General features: G+C 37.4%; 1 protein-coding gene across 1 annotated transcript in view; it reads right to left on the bottom strand.

The window, feature by feature from the left end:
• CDH11 (cadherin 11) overlaps window positions 1-22,765 on the bottom strand; it is a 230,452-nt gene extending 207,687 nt beyond the window's left edge. The window contains exon 1 of the mRNA XM_052686662.1: window positions 22,660-22,765. The gene's annotated coding sequence lies outside the window, so the exon portion shown is untranslated. The remainder of the gene's footprint in view (window positions 1-22,659) is intronic.
• Window positions 22,766-23,113: the final 348 nt, after the last annotated feature.

Raw genomic sequence — 23,113 nt, forward strand, 5'->3', positions numbered from 1 at the left:
GCAGTACAAACCCCAACCACTACAACATTGGGCACTTTACAATCTTCTCCACAGACCGCCGATGGATGTCCATGTTATACACACCCCATCTTACTGCAATGTCAAAGTTGTAGTCCCAGCTGAATTCCTTCCTCACCTCAGCTGTAAAGCAGGAGAAGCAACAGCTGATGAGAAACTACACAGCTTCCAAGAAGCAGGTCTACTCAGGAGGGCACGCAACAGAATCCTACAATTTACACATGAACCAAAGTAGTGAATAGCTGCATTTATAGAAAATTTGAGACTCTACACATTGTATTAAAATTTGACTGGTTTTTTATTTTTCCTTCGGATTTTCTTAATGGCATTATACTGCACAATAATCCTTATCCTAAGCGATCTGTAGGATGTGGGATCTCAAGATATAGAGCTTCAAGAAATATCATGCTGCCACTCAGTGGATGTGACAAAGGCATTTACGATTTGGATTTCCACACTTTGTCACTCAGTGTACTTAAAGGAGATGATTGAGGACACCTCAGCAGAAATTCCTCAGAAACATGTTACACGTGGAACTTTATACCTCCGGTCAAGACCATACTTCCAAAGTTAACAAGTACAAAAGCAGTAGGTATAAATTTAAGGCATCACATTCCCACCACAGCTATGGTGGGAACACCATCCCACCTACCGCCATGGCAGAAAGCATGGAGGTACCAGTCAGAAGCATGTTAATGACAGCAGGATACCTGCTGGTCAGAGTTCCAAATAGCATTGCAGGAATCTGGGTTTCAGAGTTGCGAAGATGTATGATGAGTACTTTATTTATTTATTTATTTTATTTATTTCAGGGCTGCTGAATACATTCTCCATACAAGCAAGTCTGCTTCAGAAGCAGGATCTGAGCATAGGTTGCCATGCTCCAAATGGCACCCATTTCCCTTCTTGAGGAAAACCCTTCTAATCTTAACTGGACTGCTTCCAAACAGAGGACTGCAATACCAGCCTGCCTTTCAAAATATCACATGCCATGTTATTTAAAAACAGCTTGTCTACATTTTTCATGTGAATGACCATCGCATTAAAAAGTAATTTCAAAAAGGAATTCAAAGTTCTTGCAACTTACAAATAATCTTCTATTAAGATGGCATAAGAAGAAACATTACAGAAAAGCTATGTAAATATAATTCATTCAATAAAAATGTAAATAAGATTCATAGAATAGACAGAGAAATCTTGAAATATTTATTTTAAATAAGAGAGAGGGATTAAAGTCCTCAGCTTGTAAGTCCAGTATTGTTGAGGTTCCTGAGCTTTATTTTATTTATTCTATAAGAACCAACTCTTTCGTAACTATTTTAGCCTACACTGGCATCTACTACTGCTTTTTTCCCCTTCTTTTTTAACGACTTCTGATGGTTGCAATCCTGGTTTGGATTCCAATCAGCATGTAACAGAAGGAATGTTCAATATCTCATTAACAAGGTTTTCCAGCTCCAATCATTTCAACAAATATATTTGTCCCTTTGTATTCATACTTGGTTTGATTTGATAGCATCTGACAATGAAAACCTTACAGAAGCTAAAAAAATCTAACTAGCAATCACACAGATTTTATTTATTGATGGAAAAAAGATGCTAAGGTGCAAACTTAACATAGGGACAAGATATAACAAAACTTGTTCTACAACAACAAAACCTAAATGGCATACTAATCATACTTCTGGTGATGAGGAAGTGGAATTGTATTTGTACAATTCTGTCAACGAAAAGAATCTGAGGCTTTTAGGAAATACATGTTGAGCGGGTGAGGCTTTTTCCAAATTCATTTTTAATAACGCTACTTTAATAAGGCCATCTGACATGGAAGTCAACAGTACTTCCTGCTATACCTTTATCTGAAAAACAACTCGATAACATGCCTTCTAATTTCAAATTTCATTGGAGATTTGGGAAAAATAAAGGACTGACACACCAACTGTAAGAAATACATGACCCAACAGTTAAATGCACACTGGGAAGATCTCAAAGTCTCAATTATAGTGAAACATTACTAGTTTTGCCCCTCCAAATATATTGCAGATAGATGCAAGTAAGCAGTGAGATATAACAAGCTGTCTTATCAATCAAAGTTCTAGATCATACTAATTTGTAACTACTGTCAACAGGTAAGTGCACATTCAATAGGATTAACTGAGGACAGAGATGAATTCGTTATGAAATTCATTTCCTACATCTTACTAACCAAGTCAGACATGTAACTGTAAAAATCTCTTTATGCGACAAAACATCTGTACAGCATTTATCACAAAGCCACGGTAGCACTGTGAACATAGGAGCAATGTGCTGACAATCTCAAGCTTGGAAATCACTTTTGTGGCACATCTCCACACCAGTTCAAGTCTATTTCTACCAGAAGTGGGTAAGCAGGGAAAAAGAGAATTGCAGTCATCAATCCCAGAAAAGGAAAAGACTTGAATCAGAACTTCAGTATCAGCAGGAGACAGAAAATGCTGCAACCTAGAAGCTACGTTTCTCAGATGGTAATGAGAGACCTTAGAGACTTCAGATACATGAAGCTTGAAGGCTGAGTCAAAAATAACCCGAAGCTTGCTATTAGCTGCGTGGTCGTAAACTGCTGGCCATCCAGTTCAGTGTCTGTGGGGTGGTTTTCACAAAATGTGTAGTACTGAGACCAAATGATCGTACTTTGTTTCCCCAGAAGTGCACTGCAATTAATAACACTTTTCACTCCAGATGCAATGCAAGCACAAAGACTTCAGCAGAAAGCACACCAAAGCTTTAAAATAATTATAGCAACAGTCCTGTTTATATATAGCATGCTATTCAAGTTGATAATGCATGTATACATATATATATTTTAATAAAAATGGTGCTTTCTGGAGAAGTATTAGCTGCATTAAATTATAAATAATTATGAATACATACGGGGAAAAAAAAAAAAAAACAATTTGAAAAACCACAAATAAGTAACAGTCCTAAGAGTCCCAACCCCTTTCCTGCAAAAGTGGAAATTCAGCAGTTTCCAGGAAACAAATGCTTCAGCTAAGCTTTTCTCATACTCTTTGTATGAGAAACTCTTGAATTTGCATTTGTCTCTGAGCTCCCTTGCTCAGAGGATAAACAAGGTTACTGATTCCTAAAATAAAATTGATAAAAGTTCATTTTGTGGTGAATTAGCAGTACCTAATTCAATTGCAGCGTTTCTCCTAGCGGTAGAAGCAACTCAGCTGGCTTCAGAAAACATTACAGAAGGGAACACCAAAAAAACTTCCACGTTCATTCTCTGAAATCTATCTGATAAAAAGGCTGATCACCAGGTGCCTATCAGAAGACATTTAGCTAGATATATACAATTATTAATAACGTTCTGTTCAGGAGCAAAGTGGCAACCCACCAACAGGGGAACCACAGCTTGGAATAAAACAGATCCCAACCAGATCCTAAGACTCAACTATTTTTCAAGTCCAACTGTTGTTGGGGCAATTGTTGCCACGTTTCCCACCCCTCACAAGCTTGAGGCTGCACTGGAGAAGTTAATTCTGCACCTGATAGAGCAACTGGCATAGCCCCAGGCACAGAGGGAAGTGGGGGTTGGATTCTCATCTGCTCACTTCTGTCAGCTCTCTTCAAGTCCTGACAGTCTGTACCAGCTGAAACACCGGACCACGCTCCAAGAAAACTGTAATTCAGATTTATGAGAAGACATTTTGTATCCAATATAATTGATTACCTACTGTAATGCGAACAGAACCTAATTTGTACTAATGAACCCTATGCATAATCCAGCAAAGCATTTGATAGTACGGAGACCACAAAATGCCAAGCCAGATGTCACTGATGCTGATAACAACGTTCCCAGATGGCTACGTTCCCTCACAGTTTTTGTTGCCTTCAGGTTTGAGAAGATGCCATTTAACACAGGGGATAGCTCTGATATTCCACATCTATTAGTTTTGTGCTATCGCAGCCTGTGTACCAACGTGCTATCTTATTACAGTTATTGTTACAGTATGGAAATGCCTGTCTGCTCTGGTAAATTTTGATAAATGTAACATCAGATTAAAAATAATACAGCCACACAGGCAGAATCTAATCAAGATTGAAACTAACACGCATCTTTGGGTCTCTTACAGAAGAAAAACGAGATCAAAACTCAGTTTTAAAATATACAGTTATGGAATTGATGTGAAAATGAAACAACACATATACATTATATCAATAAAAATGTGCCCTGGTAGGAGAAAAAGAAAGACTGTATTTTTAAAATTATTCCATTCATTCATTTGATGCTCTTTTTACATACCAGGGCCAGTGATAAAATTAACAAACCATCGATTCTTTCACGCAAAATAGTAATCAGCATGAAGGCTGTGAATTGCATGCATGGGTAATAGGAATACTCCTTTGTATCCTATTTGTTGAGTTTACAAAGCATTCTCCTAAATGTCAGGATGTACTGTAATAGGACACACAACTGCTCAAAACGTAAAATGAAAAGCTGAAATTCAGCATTATTTGCCAGAATGCAAATCTAGATTCAACTAAGAGCCTGTAACGCAGATCAGCAGGGTTATTTTGGTGAGCTCATTACCAAATGCTTTTACTCACTAAAACAACTATTTTTTGCAGAATCTTGTACAGAATGTTTGCATACATTCTTTTCTGCATATCCTGTATCATTCTTAGAGAAAATCTTACAGAGTAGGCTGTAAAAAGATATTTTCCTGACTTTTCAGGCTTCTCCAAATTACAAGTCTAAAATGTAAGGGAAAAGCTGTAGGACTGGGTAGCAGATGAGGCATCACTGCTAGTGAAGAAAATACAAGTATTTAAACTGAGAAGGCATCTTGATGTTTTCTATGCAACTGAACAGAAGAACATAATAGGAAAATAAAGCAGCTATTAGACAAGATAAATAGGAATACATCAACAGGGACTGTACAGAATTAGAATGGCACAGCAAGAGAAACAAAGACTTTAGAAGAATATACTAAAACTTTTACTTTGCATTACAATGTTGTCTTAGAAGCAGATGGCAAAATGCCACTTGAGCAGGAAGATGTCAAGAAATAATAGTGTCAGCAGCTATATAAAGAGCTAAAAGACGCTTCAGACTACCTTGATTTTGTAAGGCCATGCTCTATAAAGTATTAAAATAATCTCATCTATGCACACAAAACAAGCAAAGCAACTGCGAACTCCTTCCTGGCCCATCAGCCACTGTGGAAAAAAATGCAATCTGGGTTCAGAATCAACACGGATCCAGAAAACCAGAAGAGTGGTTTGCAATACATTACCAATGAAGTAGTTCTGCCATAGTTTCTTACATAATCATCCATAGTTCAATACATGTTGAGTTGTTTATTATATTTGTGATGACTAATTAGGAATGGATAGGAAGGGGTAATAGGGATTGATTCAAGTAAACATGCTTTAAGCATGAAGGCCATTATCATTATTGTAAATACATCCTGTGCGATCTCTAATGCGTTGAAAACAAACTACAACATGGCTCTAACAGCACACAAGGATTCCTAATGCGTTATAAAAGACAAGTGATACAGCACCATCACTCTCAAATCATTAACAGATCTTTCTTATGTTTTTAGGTAAGTCCCACAAGTGTATTTTTCAGGGAACAACTTAGCATCACGCATTTTGGAATTTACTTTATTAATCAAGGAGATGGAAAGATGAAATGAGAAGGGGAAAACGCAAGAGGAATCAGCCGAATCTGATAAAGGAGTACTGATTACTTAGACTACATTTTAAAGGAGGAAAGATTTGAAGAAATTGAGGGAGGAAAGTGAGAAAGAAAATGGAGAAGGGACAGAGGGAGAGCCCCCGAAAGGCATCCTGCCCAGCACAACAGGGCTGAGCAGCCAGATGCCAAGCTAACCATGGGGGCTGACTGAGAGGCCTCAGGAACAAAGCTGTTCCATCTTCTCACTTCTATACCTAGGGTATGTCTCCAAGAAATCAGCACAGAACTTCAGCCAGATGTACTCTTAGTTCATGCATTTGTTTTTATGCTTTTTCTTTGTGATTTTCCAATTGCATACAACCAAGAACTTAACCAGGGCTTTCTCAAAAATACTCACACTGAAGCTTGAGTTGCCTTAAAAATCAACTCTTAAAAAAAACAAAAACCAACCAAACAAGAATACACTTAAATGAAGTTGCACATGCATCAAGTCCCCTGGTACTCAGGCTTGTCTTGCAGTGCTGGAGTTTAACAAATTAAGGCACATCTTTGCCTGAGTGCCAGGAGATGCACCAAAGAGCAGCGCCATGGGCTTGGTTCTGGCTGGGGAGATGTAGTAAAGGACAGCTCAAAGCATCAGTCACAGCCAGCTCCTAAAATTTATGGCTAGGAAGAAAACTATACAAGCTCATTAAAGATAAATGCTGTAAAAAAAAAAAAAAACACTCAGCATAATAAATTCACTTTATTTGCCAATAATCTGCATTTGTGATTTTTTTTTTTTAAATTACATTTTTATGTATATGTATTAAAACTAGTTATAAGTCCTTAATTCCTGGCTGCATTTAGAAGGATGGATGTTTTAAACTGCTGGGGAATCTGCAAAAACGAATGGCATTTTGCTGACTTTAGGAAATAGTATTTTGTGATAAATGACACAGTTGAACTCTCTAATTTAAACATTTTTCCATTTATGATACGGGGGCCGTTAGATCATTTGGGTAATAAAATACAGATTGTTGTCTAGCTCTGTTATTTTAAGGATATAACAGTGAGAATGTATTTCATTTTATTCCCAAAGGCAGTAAAAGCAGCCATAAAGCAATCAGAAAGCAGGTAAAGAATGACTCTAATGGCAGCGTAAATGAACTATAATTAGGTAACAAAACAGGAGGCATAAGTACCTGGAAATCTTTGTTTGCCTGTGCCATCAAGCCCCTAAGTTTAAAGATTCTTCTGACAATACTGAAGAGTTTGGGTGAGTAATTATTAGCAATGACATAATGCCAAAACTGGTCTATTTTGCTCATTTAAACCAATCATTACATCCAGTAGGGACTCATCAAAATAAATATTAGAGGAAAAGGGGCTATGCTAAATCAAATACAGGTTGAGTTTAAGATCCCCAAACTACCTGTTTAATTCAAAACCTCCATAATAGGTAGGAAATGAGAACAGACAACATTTCAAACAGTCATAAAACAAATGAGAAGAAAGCAAAGTCACTCCAACAGATATTGACAGCTCAGTCAGGAAACTAAGTTTTCAGCAAGACAATTAGACCCTTTGCACAAGAGCTGACTTAGCAAGTGCTGTATAATATATAAGACACTGCAGAAGCATAAAGACTTCTCCTGATACCTGCACGAAATGCATTCATAGTGAATTCATATTCATCTGCACTAAACATATCCATAGCAGTTCTCATCTGTTCTTGTGCTAACACCATCTCCTGGTGTACCCAGGTCTTTTCTCCCTCAAGCATGAAGGAGGCAGCAACATGTGCTGGTCTGCCAACAACTCGAGTCTAAACAGTAGGGCTGTAAGGAATAAGACGGTGGGGCTGCTCTGAGCTGCCTAACATGCCTTATGGCCTCTGTGCTTGCCCATAATCCAGGGTATCAGCTCTTCATTATCTCAATTATGATCAATCTTTTGTGGGTAAACCCACAGACATTTTACTGCATTACTTCAGGATTCATTCTAAACTTCTGTGAACTGCTGTAGTCAGATTAGCAGTTTTGGGTCTTGAATTAGATGCAACATTTGCTGTTTTCTACTTATATGCTATGACACTCAATAGTTGCTCTGAAAACTTTTGCTACCAAAGCATGCAGGAAAGCAGGGATCTGCATCAGCTCTTTCAGAGGGATTCCACCACTCAGCAGATTGTTCTAGTTGCAGTTTCACCAAAGATAACTTTACTACAACTAAAGTATTAAAGCCTAAAGTGATTGCTTTTCTGTGAATACAAATGAATTAATTTCAGTATCCCTCCTTATTAACTTCAAGAACAAAACAAACAAACAAAAAAAAGCAGGGGAATATATTTTTGGAGTGTTTCTAACAGTCAAGCAGGCCAGAAAGGTGAAAAATGTAGAGACCCTTCATTTCGTAACTCAGCCAAAACTTTGTAAAATATGTTTAAATTGTTGTAGCTGAACACAGAAGGCATTCCAGAGAACAAAAGCCCTTGAAGAAGTAATTTGCACTGTATTTCAAGATATAATGAAGATATTATTTGTGTTGATGTCTTCAAGAACACAGAACACGACATGTCTTATAACTGCATCCAAATCCTTCTCCTTTTTTTTTTTTTTTTTTTTTTTTTTGTAGGAAAGGGTAATGATTCCTCCTACACAATTTGTATGGGTTTGTTTTGCCTCTGAAACTGTATCAAAGAAACCAAATTAGAAATCCTTGCATCATTACCATCAAGACACTGGGCAAATAGCCTCAACAAATGTCTCACTAGGGATAGAGTTGACCTCCAGCTGCTCTGTCATCCACTCATTCATTTAAGTAACTACTGTCAGAGAAACTGAGGATGTGGTTTAAAAGATAAAGAAATATTCTGGCAAAAGTGCCATCTTTGCATTACAGATGACTCTTTCGCTATGCAGTGTGATCTAATATGTACGAAATCTAGCAAAACATGTGCATTAAATTGTTTCATACTGGCATCTTTGTGGGTCTGTTTAGCGATAATTTTATTTATTCTAATGATCACGCTAAGACCTACAAATGCAAACTTCACTTTCTTAGTGTGACCCCTTAATGTGCTAGGCTTAGGAATTAGATGTCCTTTCAGGGCATCTCAGCCTCAGACAAGATTACGGAGTTATATAGTTGCATGGCTTCAGTGTCCCAGGTGGAGAAAAAGGCCTGATTTGCATCTCAATTTCCTTCTGCTGTAAAGGATTTGTGCCATTTTCCTTCTAGGTCCTTTGATGCCAATTGTTTCAGTTGAATTATCTGAGATCCCCTCAAAAATCTCAGCAGACACACATGTGGCTTTGTAGCTGTCACACAGAAGCTACTCTATGTCCCGAAACAGGAACTCTGTACAGGCATTTCTCACTCTTCCTGCGGGTCCACAAAGACAAGAAGGATGCTACACGTACTCTAGTTGTGCTACTATTTATGTGCTCTTCTCTCATTTCTGAGATGTGCCATTGAAGAATAAGTGCGACAGGTACACAAATGAACACGTAATTTGTGAGAAGTTAACATGTCTTCTCAAGACATCTAGAGGCACAAGAACTGAAAGCTGAGCGGATGAGGTGTCTTAGTTACAAGTTAAGGACAAAGGTTCAAAGAGAGTTTGTCATTTAGGGGAATGTTGAATGATGCAGGGATAATGATGCGTCTTTGAAAGTTCATTTGACAGAAAAGATGGGACCATGAATTATAGAGTACCTGATAAAGTGATGTTCAGAGGACCAAAACCCAAAACAAGAGGTGGGAGACAGAGGAAGAAGATACTACCAGATAGGATCCAATTATTAAGCCATAAAACAAAGGAATAGGAACACACACACACACAAAAAAAAGAGGGGGTGGGGGGGCGCACAGGTCTTGGTCGGTAAAAGTAGTTCAAGTTCTTATTGTTAAGAAAGATGGCAAGGACAGAAAGGAGAAAATGTGATGAAATCTGAAAGGAAGGACAGAATAAACTGGCAGGAGAATACAGATATTAGCAATAGAAGATTTGATACAATTGCCAATAGGAATGGAGTGTTTTTTGGAAGAGGAGTAAAAAGGGCAGGGTAAAATAAATGCATATTCATCAATTCTTTTCTAACACCATTATGGAAATTTGGAAATTTTAGCTAAACTTCTGTATGGGAATCGCTAGGTCATGGCCTGAACCAATGATTGAGCACCAGATGAGATAAATGTGGCTAACCCAAAGAGCAAGAAGTGCACCTGAGCAATCAGAAGTGGTGAACCCAGGGTCCACACCTCCTCACCCTCATTTAAAGGGTTAGCAGCATCTCTCTTCAGAGATCATGCTCTTCTTGAGATGTCACTATCTTTGGAAAGGGTGAGCCACTTACTTTAATAGCACCTTCTAAGCTAAGTCTCAATGAATACCTTGCTAAGTGTGCTCCTATCCGATTAGAAGGCACTATTTTTGTCTTTCATTCCTCCACAACTTCCCTTCTAACTTTATTTTTTAAAGGAATTGATTTTTTCCATCTCTCTGGTCTTAAAAAATGCCACTGTTCCTATAGTGAAACATAAGATGGAGCTGCAGGAATTTGGTGTGCCTAGCATATGGTGTTTAATCATCTTAGCTCTTTGACACTGTAAACTTGATTATATCACTATATACTCTGGTCTAGTGTCACTGTGTATTACATCTCCTGCTTTCAATAAAAGAGTTGTCTAAGTCAACACTGCATGACTCAATCTCATGAATTTATGCTGAGTAGCCCAAAATGAGCTACAGTTGCACCTCTCTCCACTCTTAAATATCCATGGTGCTGTATTAAAACAGCTTTAGACTGCTGATGCCTTTACTACCTTCTGAGACCAGAGATTCAATGCTTTCCCTACATCTGCGGTCCAACCGTCCTTAAGTAATAACATTGCTTTAATTTATCCAATTTCACTAACTGAATAGATCCTATTCCTTCTATTACTCAAGAGTGTTACTTCACAAGAAATAAGGCGAGTTCACAAGAAATTTCATGCAGAAATACACTTTTGGGAAGACTTGTAGTTTGATGGATAATGTTGCCCACAAAGCAAACTACCCAGCTAACTTGTACGCATCCAGAATATAACACAATACTGCAGCAGCTTCTCAGAAAAAAATATCTAGAGCACAGGCTCTAAATAGGGCACACTAGAAATGAGTGAGAACAGAATTTAATAACAGAACAATTGCTCAAAAATTTTCTCTCCACAGCAACATAGTTTAATCACCTATGTACAAGTCGCTTTGCATAGTATACCCATATTTATTAAATTAATGTAATCAAAAGTTGGATCTATTTGAGTTTTCTATTGAAAATTCGGAGGAACCTATTGGGTTGATGTGACATTCAAAGGTAGCTTGCAATGAGAAGCATTCTATTGTATGCCAGATTTTTTAAAAAATCACTGTATTTCCAGTTCTATAAATACAGTATCAATTAATGTAGTAACAGCCTCACAGCCTATTTAATCACTGCTGAATAATACAAGTTCAACAAAAATATCAATCCGTTGCTTTCAATTAAAATCATTACAGATGTTCCTGAGTAAAGTGCATTTTAACTTTTTGGAACTGTAAGACAAGGCTAATTGCCAGAATTTTTTTTTTTTTTTTTTTTGCTTTGCTTATACTCTATGGAGTACTAAAGGAACATCAGAGAGTGAAAACAAAACACACTTTAGATGTGTTTAATTTGCACATAATATTTTCATAGTGTTATGCTAGATGAATTTTGCATTAAAACAGAGTCGGAGAGCTCATGCACTCATGCAATAAGGCACAGAGAATTACTTTTGACTAGCTCACCACTGTTCAAAATAAAGTAATTCCCATGCTGAGTTTTTAATCTGCTGTCCATTACTTCTTTTCTTGAAGTTTTAATGTGTCACAAGAAACTGTAATAGATAATCACTGACTCTGAGCTCATTCTGTTCCCAGCAAATAATAAATCATTACCAATAATAAGCAGTGAAACATATTTAGAAACACACAGATTATGGTATTGATCACATCTCTCACATTGGATCAAAACACTTCTCTCTTCTACCCAGATAATCTCTCAATTTGCAATGTTCTTAAATCTGTTTCTACATGTTCCTTCAGTGACTTCACCAAAAGGTCAAAAACAGATGGGGAAAAAAAAACCCAACCTGTAACTGCAATGATATACCTGACAGCTGGCAATACTTCTCCAAAAATTTGCATTCATGACTGCTTTACACAGAAAATGAGTAAATAGGAGAGGAAATAGGAGAACAGCAAGGCTGTAGTCACCCTGCAATACCAGGTGTCCAAAAGCAATTGAACATTTCAATTCCTTCCCACTTATTTCCACAATTCCTTCCACTGCAAGTAGTTTTAATACTGTGACTGGAGCCAAAGGAAAACATCTGCATTACTCTGACAAACAGCTTATAATAAAAGCATATACATTCACATATTATTTTTCTACTGTTATTATAGTAGAGAGAGTATAAACAAAAGTACAAAAATAAATAACAAAATTGTACATACATGTGTTACTATAGTAGTCAATCACTTAAAGTATGTTGTCCTTTAAATGAGGCCTAACAATAGGTAGCAATAAAGTTTCAAACATAATTAAAAGCCAGTATTAGAGGTAAAACCACCAGTAAGAAATTGCTAGGTCTAGCTAGTATTTACCTATGAATTCTACTACAAGACTGTTGAGCTATTGACTACAATGCAAAACTGCTTGTTTAAGCTATCAACAATATCAAATAAATGCTGTCAGACATTATACTAAACTTAAAAAGGTCTTTTCATCAGAGAATCACTGAAAATCATTATTGCTCACCATATCCATAACGATAAGGAAAGCACACACAATAGTAGGCAGTACGACAGAGCTTGCCAACAAAGCAGCGCTTGTGTTCTTTGAAATAAAATTAGAACAGTATTTAAATTGTTGTGTATTAGACTTTTTTTCTTATTGTTATCATATTCAGGACTGTCACTTCACTGAAGAGAATGCAAGAAGAAATATAACTTTCTAATAGAACAGCAAGTGAAAATTAACGTAAGTAAATTCAAACTGAATTTAGAAGAATTAAATTCTACTTTTGCATTAAAAGTAGACCTAACACACATTGGAAAAAAGAGTTAAGTGTCCTAAGCTCATTATTTTAAAGGTGGTCAAAATGCCATGCATCACGTTTTTAGGAAAGGACAAAAACCGTCGCTGTGCGTCTCACCGTGGTGCACTCATATCTCAAACAGCCTACAAAGCTTAGGTCGTTCACACTCAGAGACACAGCGTAGAAGAACAGAGTGAAGGGGAAATCAGAACAACGAGTTCGATCAGAGGAATGGTATGCCTTTCATGGAAGGAAAACTATATGCAGTAATTTTGGAAAACAAGTGGCTGAGAGGAAATATGATAGAGGTCTATAAAATGATGAGTAGTACGGAGATAGTGAATAGGCAATGATTTTTCATTATTTGCCATTATTCAAGACATAAGAGGTATAAAATGAAATTATGAGCAAGCAGTTCAAAACAACCAAGAAGAAGGGCTTTTTCTTCACAACTCATAATTAAATCATACAGCTCATTACCCCAGCATGATGCTTCTGCCAAGAGTATAAATTTTTACAAAAGGAATTAGATAAATTCCTGGAGGGACTGTCCATCTTTAAGCCTAAGAAGCAACTACTCTGTGTATTACTGGAGCTAAGAGGATGTAATGGAAAAGGCCCAATCTGCAGATACATCTACAGGCATATCACGAATCGCCATCTGCTGCAGCCTGCACCATGACAGGATGCAGCACTGCACAAGGGCTACCCCACCAATGCAGATCTTACATCCCTTTTAGAAATCCCATAACCACATGGCAGGCCCTCTAGTCTTTTATCTTACAAAAAGCTGGATAGGAAAAGTCAGCAACCTCTACAGTGATATGATCAATTTCTGGGAATCTGAAACTTAGATTGTCCTAGATGCACAGAATATATGATTTTCACTCAGTTGTTGCTTTTCCAAAGGATACAACATTATCAATCTGCTAGGACATGGAAGCTCCTTCAGAAGATTTAGGATGATTTCAAATTTGCAAGGAGTTTGAGATTTTACCTGACATTTAAAAAATGTTATTTTTTTCAAGTATCTTTCTCTTAAATATAATTCAAATTTTGTGTAGTCTGAATGACACACCACATAAAAACAGAAAAGGGGTTGAGAAGGCAAGGAAAAGCACTACCATCACCTTACGAGTGTGTATAAAACCCACATTTTTACCAATTTTTCAGTGTGTATATCAAAACTGAAAATTCCTTCATTTGTAGAAATAAGATTATATTTGAGAAAAACAAACGCTCAACTTCAAATTACAATGATTCCATCCTCTGTTAAGTCAAAATACACTGCTCAATTTTACCACATTAAATTTCATAGAGATAGGTCTCCCAAAAAAGATTCTCCCAACTTGCAGTGGAACTGCTTCTGTTCCAATCAGGACTGAGGAACGAACTGTTTCTGCACCAACAAGACAAAATCCAACAAATAGTACAAGACCACAAAATAATTTGCTATAGTTGCAGACTAGAAGCCTAGATTGCAGAGCAATCAGTCCCGAAAGGAATACAGTGCAGAATGAAACTGATGGATCTATGACCAACAATATTTCACCCTGTTTCAGCTTCTGCTGCCACTGCTATGCTGATAATCTCCTCCCTAAACATCAGCTGCAGGAATACTGTGCATCTAATGAGGCACTATTAAATCAAAGGTACATCTACCAGGGAAAGCTGACTGGGCTGACAACGTCTGCCATTTGAATGAATGGAAAATAGAAAAGAATTGTGATAGGAAAAAAAAAAGTTTGCTTTAAGATGTTTTGGGTCCCTGTAGCACTCTTCTTAAGATGCTTTTGTTCTGATGACCCATTTATTGACAATAGATCTTGGGAGCTCTGGAAAATGCAGATTAATTCTGGGAATTGTCTGCCTCAGATTTCCTGTTCTATTTTCACTTCCTCTCTCCCCACATTTCTAGTCAGCTACTTTGGTGTATCTGTCAATGACAGAAAGATTAAAGTAAGCTAGAGTGCCTATTTTGCAAACTCTCTTTGATACAAGATGATAATAAGTACTCCCAAAAAGAGAAATCTACCAGATTGATTAATTAATGTAATCATTCATTAAGTGACTGACTGATCTAACAAAGAAAAGATTTATACTGCCCTCATGTAGTGATATTCCCTGCAGTTTGCCTGCTGTCGAGAATACTCAGCAAAGTTAGGAAAACACACAAAATATAGTCAACATCTACCCAAAAATAAGGCTGAGATTAAAACAAAACAAAACAACAGTACATTCACTGGTTCCCAATAGACTCTTAAAAATTCTTTAGCATCTTAGACTCTAGAACACCATCTAATAGCTTTTTTGCTTCTTATATTAGCTCAACATTAGGGATTTATTAAAGTCAGACATGGTAACTGCCCTGATGGGGTACCAGGAAAAAAACAAAAAAAAACAAAAAAAAAAAAAACAACCACCAATACACAGAATTAGGCATTGTTAATTAGGCATTTTAAAATAATTTCCTGTGTGCTTTTATGATCAAACAACACAGTACAAAATAAATATTTAAAACTTATCTTAAAAAATAGCTACCCTGATAAGCATAATTTGGAAATCTTTAATGAATTCACCTCAATTAGCCTTTAATTAAATAGCTCATTAAAAACTGATTTGATTATTGCTCCTGAAGAAATCCTTGCTCAACTGTTACGATAGAAAAGGAATTCAATGAAGGTAAGATCAAGTACGCTTTGGAACAGTCTGAAAGTCATATTGTGACAGGGGAAAACTCCCTCAATTTCTTACAACATCCAAGACAATATCAACTAAACACATAGCTGATAAGAAAAATAGGGGTTGGGTTGTTTTATTCATAATTCTATTGAGAAAGAAAACAGAACTCGTCATCCATCCTGAATAATTCAGCCCTCTTCAATACTGCTTAATACCAACCTGATCTAGTTTACACTTTCAGATGAACTACAGTTAAATTTAAGATCTCTGCAATGAAAAGAGAACATCTTGTAAGTTCCGGTACACACGAATATAGACCAAAGACATTTCACACAGCAAATGCATTCAGGGCTGATTGGAAAATAGTACATGAGACAACGTTAGCTACACACAAGAGAAGAGCCATCAGGCTTTAGGATACTGGAAGGGAAAGCTTAATGTAGAGGTACATTGCTTTTTATTAAATCAATTCATGGGATCAGTGGAAAAAAAACTCCTAATTGCCTACATGCTACTTCAGTTGATCTAACAAAATATTTGCTTCCTCTATAAACTACACTTCAGGTACAGCTGCTTTATGCAGTTTTGAGTCAAGTTAACACGACAGCTTAGGTTAGGTTGATGTGAGACAGAATTAAGAACCAGAGAGAGGAATACAAAGGAGTAGCAGGAAAAACAAAAAGTATAAACAGATCTTCATAGTAGCAATTTTTTTCCTCTTCTATTGGGAAGGAAACTAAGGCAGGAAGATTGTCATACTGGCACGGCCTTGTGTGACTGTTTTACTGTATTACCTGAACAGGTCACTGAACAGCAGGACTTAACATTGTCTAAATCTAAGCCACATTCTGTCACTCACATATGTTACAAAGCATACACAGCCAACAAATTCATTCACCAATCACAGAAAAATAGCTTAGGAGCAGTTTTTGTCTGTAAATTCCTGTCTGCTGGCTTTAGGCAGGGTCTTTACTTCCCCTTGAGCTGTTATGCTCCTCCAGAAAGGTCAGGAAGAGACTACCCTCAGAAAAAGAGCTGACAGCAATTCAAATGCTGCAAGTACATGAAAAAGTAGCATTATTAGCATATAAATCCAATACAATGCAAGAGTAAACACTAATAATATTGTTGCAAATATTAATAATTTAAATCCAATAGAACAAGCTTCTCAAGAATGCATACATATGTTATGAACATTGCTAATTTAGTTGAGTCTAAAAATACATTTTTAAAATATTTTGTTTCGTTCCATCAATGATTAATACATATGGATAGACACTTAACAATTTATTCATATGGAAATAAGCAGTGACATTCCAGGTCCTCTAAGCAATCAATAACTTTTAACCAAGATCTGCATTTTCTTCTATGCATATCAGAACTCACAAGAGCTCTCACAGACTGAGACTAAGGAAACAAATGTATTATAGGAACTATCAAAGACTGCTAACCACAAACATATCACCTCCGACTCAGATAATCCATGGATCCTAGCAGGCTCACAAAAAAAGCTGAGCAAGCCCCAATGCATTACTCTTACACTACTCCTCACAACCAGCCTTATAGCTGCAGAAAGATACACTTGTGTGATACAGTTCATTTGGCGTTTGAAATACAAGTAAATGCTAAATACTGTATTTGAGCAAAGAAAAATAATTAATTGAAAGCATGCACTACGTCAAGACTGATGGTGAGTGCTGTGGGGCAGATGAACCCATGCCATGGGCCTCTTGCAAAGCATAGGAACCATTCCTACAGCCCTGTGCTCTCAGTGCCCCACCAGCACCACCTCCATTGTATGCTGCTCACGTGAAAGACATTCACACAAACAGCCCTTGCCACTTCATTCCACAAGCAGTGAGCTGTGACATCCTCAAGAAGTGCATTCCTTCTCTTCTCATCAAGGGCCAAGTCTGGTATAGCTGACAGATCACACTGTCCGCAAAGCTCACCTTCCTTGTCTTCTCTTCCTCTCCCTGTGTTCAGGGGATATCCAAGAGCACACAGAAAGCAGCACCATTTCACAGCAATGTAGACTCTACTCTGCAATAATCTTGCAGCGTGCTTTCCCCACCACCCCTCTCCCCTCTGGGGAGGGTCATTATTTTATAATACTTTGTATATCACTGATATTTTCCTCTCTTAAAAGACCTTCAGGAAGATGTGTTAGCAATTTACACTGTAAATAGGAAAGGAAGGGGATTATTAACATTAGAAAATTACCAGCTGCCTGGATGGGCTTGACACAATAGGATCCAAAGTTCAGACATTCACAGTACTTGAACATGAGATTGAGCTCAGTCATTCAGACACAGCCACAAATTTCTTTGCTTTCTGATCACTTCACAAATTGATTACCATAAATTACTGAAATCTCATCAACAATAAAACATTTTATGAAAAGAAATACAAAGCATAGGTCACAGACAAGCTGATTCTAATGAATATTCCTCTTTCTGTTAACAAATCTTAGATTACAACATGCCCTTCATCACTGAGCACGCTTCAGAGAGAGGAGACTGTTACAAGGCTGAACATCACCATCAGTAGCCATGAGCACCTCCAAAATGGTGTACCTGCTTAATTAGTGATTCAGATTCTATTGTACTTGCCATTCTGAAGAACTGATGTCAGCTGTGCTGATGGCAAATTCACGCTGAGAGTCTTTTTAACCCTCAGCCCTGCACTTAAAAAAATAGAAACCTGAGCAGACTAGGGAAAAAATAAACACCACTGTATGGAAATGACTTTCAGAGGAAAAATGAGAGGCGAAGGAATATTCTTGACTCCTCTGTGCCATAGGACGATACACTGCAGACTTATTATGCAACCTTAACAGTGAACGAGCAAGATGATAATCAAAATATCTGATAAAGCAGGGAGAGGCATGGATCAATAACCAGACTCTACGAAAGAATCTATAGTAACCTTAGGAAGTGAGACAAAACCTCTATCCACAGCTCTACAAATTCAAATCTAAGGGGAAAAATAGGCCAAAAATTCAGTAAGTTTCCACTACACTTGAATTCACCATATTGTTCCTTTCCATTATTCTTTGAAATACTAAATTACTCCTTAAAACACATCTACTTTTCTGTTCACACAGTGCTACCATTTTGATTCCACCACTACTGCCCTAAATACCCTTTTCTGTCAGAGTTTTGTCCATGAGGACATTGGATACTTTAGCCTTGTATTGGAGCATTCTGTATCCTGAACATCAGCTTCTGTGAGGGAGGTGCTTTCACAATTACATTCTATTCCTATCTGTTTTGTGCACGAGGCCACACCAGGAACAGAGGCTGGTACAGGGCATGCAGCAGGGGAGGTTGTAGCTGTAAAGTTGAAGAGAATAGGCAGAAGAAAAAAAAAAAAAAAAACATAAAACAACTGGAAAATTGTTTCTGGCCCAGGTGGGATGTGGGAGGTTACCATAGCACAGTGAAGGGCATAGGCTTGGGGCAGAATTGCTGTTCCTTTAGGAATTTTCTTTCTGCTTCATCTTTTTTGGTATGTGATTTGCAGAATAATCTAAAAAACCTCCATTGAATCTATTTGCTTTGTGTAAGTAAGTAGTTATGGTTCCAGATTAATAAAGAGCTTACACCTATTCAGCAGCACAGTACAGGTCTTGGGCAGCGCCTTCAGTAGAAGCCTGTTCTGCTTAGCATGGGAAGTGAAGGGGCAGGAGCTAGCAGATAGCCTAAGCAGGTGCTGTGCTCATCATTAATAACAAGTAGTGAGCTTTAGGAGGAGATCATGAAACTGGCCTCAGAACTCACTACCGGATTCCAGTTCTCCTGTGCTTTCTGATAATATACTGCACATACAGCTCAAGAATTGACCCAAGTGACATAAAATATAATTTGATGAATGGAGGAGAATATACAGGAAGCATTCTCCATGGCTGTAAGTCTCCATTATAGGAGAAATCATGCGTACTCTGCCTATTATCAACACTTCTCTTCATTCAAAAGAAAAAAAGGCATAGCCTTCCATTCATGTGCAGAAAGGGCATGATCCAAGAAGCTCACGTTTCATTATCCCAAAACTGCTTTAAAAGTAACTTGAGAAATTTTGTGTGTTTCTATGCAGGTGATGTAGTTTCCAAAATGCAGATAAAAGTGAAATGAATTCCACTGAACCATGTGAGGAATCGCTGCACTGACTCGTGCCGTTCCTTCACACATATCAGAACCAAAACCACACCATGCCTGAAGGTGACGCCAGGGAACGATTTCCTATCTCATCTTTTTGGCCCTGAGTCTTCATAAAACTAAATAAGAGAAATCACATTTGAGTTTAGAACTACAAGGGCTTAAATGTCCTTCGTTTATAAATTTTGCTTATCCAGGTTTTTGATTAATTTTCATGTGATTCAGAAGAAACAAAGTAGCAATCAGTGATTCTGATTCATGCAAAAGTAAATGGCACCCATGATACTTTTTGTCAAACCATATGAATTCAAGTATTACGTTGTCTCCTGGGTGAAATAGTGAACATTTCCTTGGCACAAAGGGAAGTTCCTTGCACTTGAGCTCAGAGTCTGGTCATGCATTTTTCAGAGCTGTACAAATAAGCCCATACTGTTTATATACATGAGACAGTTACCATTTTGTGAGGGGAAAAAAAAATAATAAAAAAATCAATATAGCATAGAACAATATAGTGTCAAAATCACACATTCTCTTGTTACTGAGACTTTACATCTCTCCTCTTTACTGCTTCTTTTAAAATTGCTCCTACTTGCACTGTAATATCCTTCATGACACAAAAAATTACATTCCTTTTCCCCAAAGTTCTGTTTGGAAGTAAACACCTCCAATAGTTCTTCAGTTTTGCAGAAAATGCAGAGCCTAACTGACACATCTTGGTTAAAATATGTCATGATCAAAGATTAAGTCCTCATCATGAAATGGCAGTTCTTAGTAAGATGCTTAAGAGGATAAAACTTTTGTGCGACAGATGTCACAATAAAACAAAGTAAAACTGTATGATCCAGGAAAATATAACAGTCTTTTATTCTTCTCGTCAGTGATGATAAATAGGGGGAGGAAAAGGAAATAACTTATATGCATTTATCTTGACACATCAGTTTTGGTGCATACAACACTTTAAGCAGTCAAAATTGAAAAAAAAAAAATCTTATCAGGCCTGCATCAAATGGATTTGTCTACGTTGAGTTATATTACAAATTACAGTTGCATATTAATACATCTCTTGAGATTTACTTGTGCATCTGTGAGCCTCAAGAAGTGAAATATTTTACTCTCATCATCATTCAACTCGTGGCATAATAACACTGCTTTTGCTGCACTTCACTGTGCCCAACTTTTACTGTCTAACCACTGCACTGATGTCATTTTTCATAACAGGCTACTGAAATTAAAAGCAAGGCAAGAAAGCAGAAGAAACAGGGGAAACGTGGGGAGGGCAAAATATATGCCACACCTACAGGAAGCCCATCCAAGTAAATGCACTTCATTTCAAAAAAAAGCAGGTGATTCCCAAAGCCTTACAGCCCGACTTTTTTGCCAAATGCTCAGGAAGTGTCATTAGACAAACTAGACAAACCCATGACAGGCAGTCCGCCCAACTCCAGATATTCAGTTCTGCTATGTTGACATGCAAGCAAGCCCTCGAACACAAACTTAGCAAGTTCATTTCTAATGCGCAAAACTGAAGTTACATAAATATTACCTAAGTCCATATGTACATGTGCAAGCAATGAAAAATTACAATACTAATTTCCTAAAGTATATACAGTTAAAACCTCCATTAAACATAGAGTAACAGTAATGAAAACATTTGATTTCAGTGTAATACAATGAAACTGCAGTGCCTGACATTTTAAAGACTAATTCCTTATTTCTCACTTTTCCAGAATTACATTGTATCTCTCTGCTCCTACAATGGAAGCGTTGGCTTCTCTCCATTTTGCAGAAAGATATCAAGAGACAAAACACATATTAAGCCTTTTCCTACACATCCCACATACAAGCTATGCTAAGCATAATCCAGAAATTTCTCATCATCAAGCCACTAAGAAGAAACTTCCTAGTCTGAATATCAGAAATAAATATGTTTTTGACATAACAGCTATGGTCCACTCAGGAACACAGAAGGCAGAGGAAATAAGTTGCTTTATTCACTCACACAAATCAACCACCATAGATGAAAATAGGAAAAGCCTCATAGAGCCTCCTACCCCATGCCAAAAAAATAACAATTTAGTCTACTTAAACAACTCAATACAAATAGGCATTTTCCAGCAGTTGAAAAGCCCCCATTAGGCCCGGTTGTACTTTGAATGCCAAGAAATACAGCTTTGGTAAACTTCATATTTGCAACGATTTACATGCATTTTGTTTCCTGATGTGCGTTGGTTCCTGACACTCATATGGAATGAGGCAAGGCAGGTACCCAATAGCTCCTCTCTGCAAATATTCATTGTGATTAACTGAAGGATTAGATTTCTGGTTCTGTAATGGATTCATTTTTAAAACCTTTGAATGTTCAGACCCCATGCTTAGAGAGTGGTTTTACTTGCTAGGAAACAGATGTGAAAAGAGAACACTGACAACCCAAGAACTGGACTAGCTTTTTAAATATTAATGGAGCATTCACAGGCACATTCCCCAGGCATGGTTGAACTGTGTTTTTCATAGAATTCTACAAATCAAAAAACAAATATAACCAAAACATTGTGCTCCTTTAATTTCAGCCTCGTGTAGAGCAGCCTTACAGCTCCCAGTGTTTACCCAGAACCTACAAAGCTGGACTCAGTGGTCAATTAAAAGACTTGCCATTATTTCCCTTCTTCTGAGATTGTGGCTCATAAATAGGGCCAGAAGAGTCTCAGGAATTATTCCACCAGCCTGGTAATATTTTGTTGCCTCATTCAGGGTCCTTCAGTGTATTCTTACCCCAGCCACATGTACAAGGAGTAAAACAGATCACCCGTTGGCCCACTGCTTGAGCATTGTGTGGAATGGCTTTCATCAGTGCCAAAGCACAGCAGAGACCTCTTCTAGCACATAGGGTTGCAGAGTAAAGCGCTCTTAGATTTGCATCTCATTTGAAGAAACAGACAATTTCAACTTGCCAAAATGTCTTCCATACATTACTTCAAATTATCAAAAGCAATAAAACACTCACTACTCAGTGCCGTGCTTTCAAAATCTTACCTTTCGTGTCACCAATCTTTCAAACTAGGCAAAACACTCCCTTCCACTCTTGAAAGCAGGCTGCTTCACCTCCTCTTGTGGCCCACGAAAAGCACACCCGTATCTCCTAGAAAATTTTGCACACACAAAAAAACAGTTTAGAGGAATTGGAGTTTATGATGATTTCTGACGTTCTGCATAAGGTAACAGATCTCCCCCAGACACGAGACACAAATAAGGAGGGTCTCCCTGGAACCTGAGCTACTTAGATTTACAGTCAGGCAAAAAAAAAAAAAAATCACAATTCTGATTTGAAATACAATTGCCAAGTGCAAAACTTGCTTTGTCATTAGTGTGAAAGCAACACACTATCCAAAATCTTTTTCTCAACTCAACACAAACAAGGTTTAATAAACAAAAGACAGATATTTGAAACTGAACATGCTTTCCTTGCTGCAGAAGGCTTTAAGACTTA

The sequence above is a fragment of the Tympanuchus pallidicinctus genome, unplaced genomic scaffold (assembly GCF_026119805.1).
Source record: "Tympanuchus pallidicinctus isolate F22 unplaced genomic scaffold, pur_lepc_1.0 scaffold22, whole genome shotgun sequence".
Classification (NCBI taxonomy): Eukaryota; Metazoa; Chordata; class Aves; order Galliformes; family Phasianidae; genus Tympanuchus; species Tympanuchus pallidicinctus.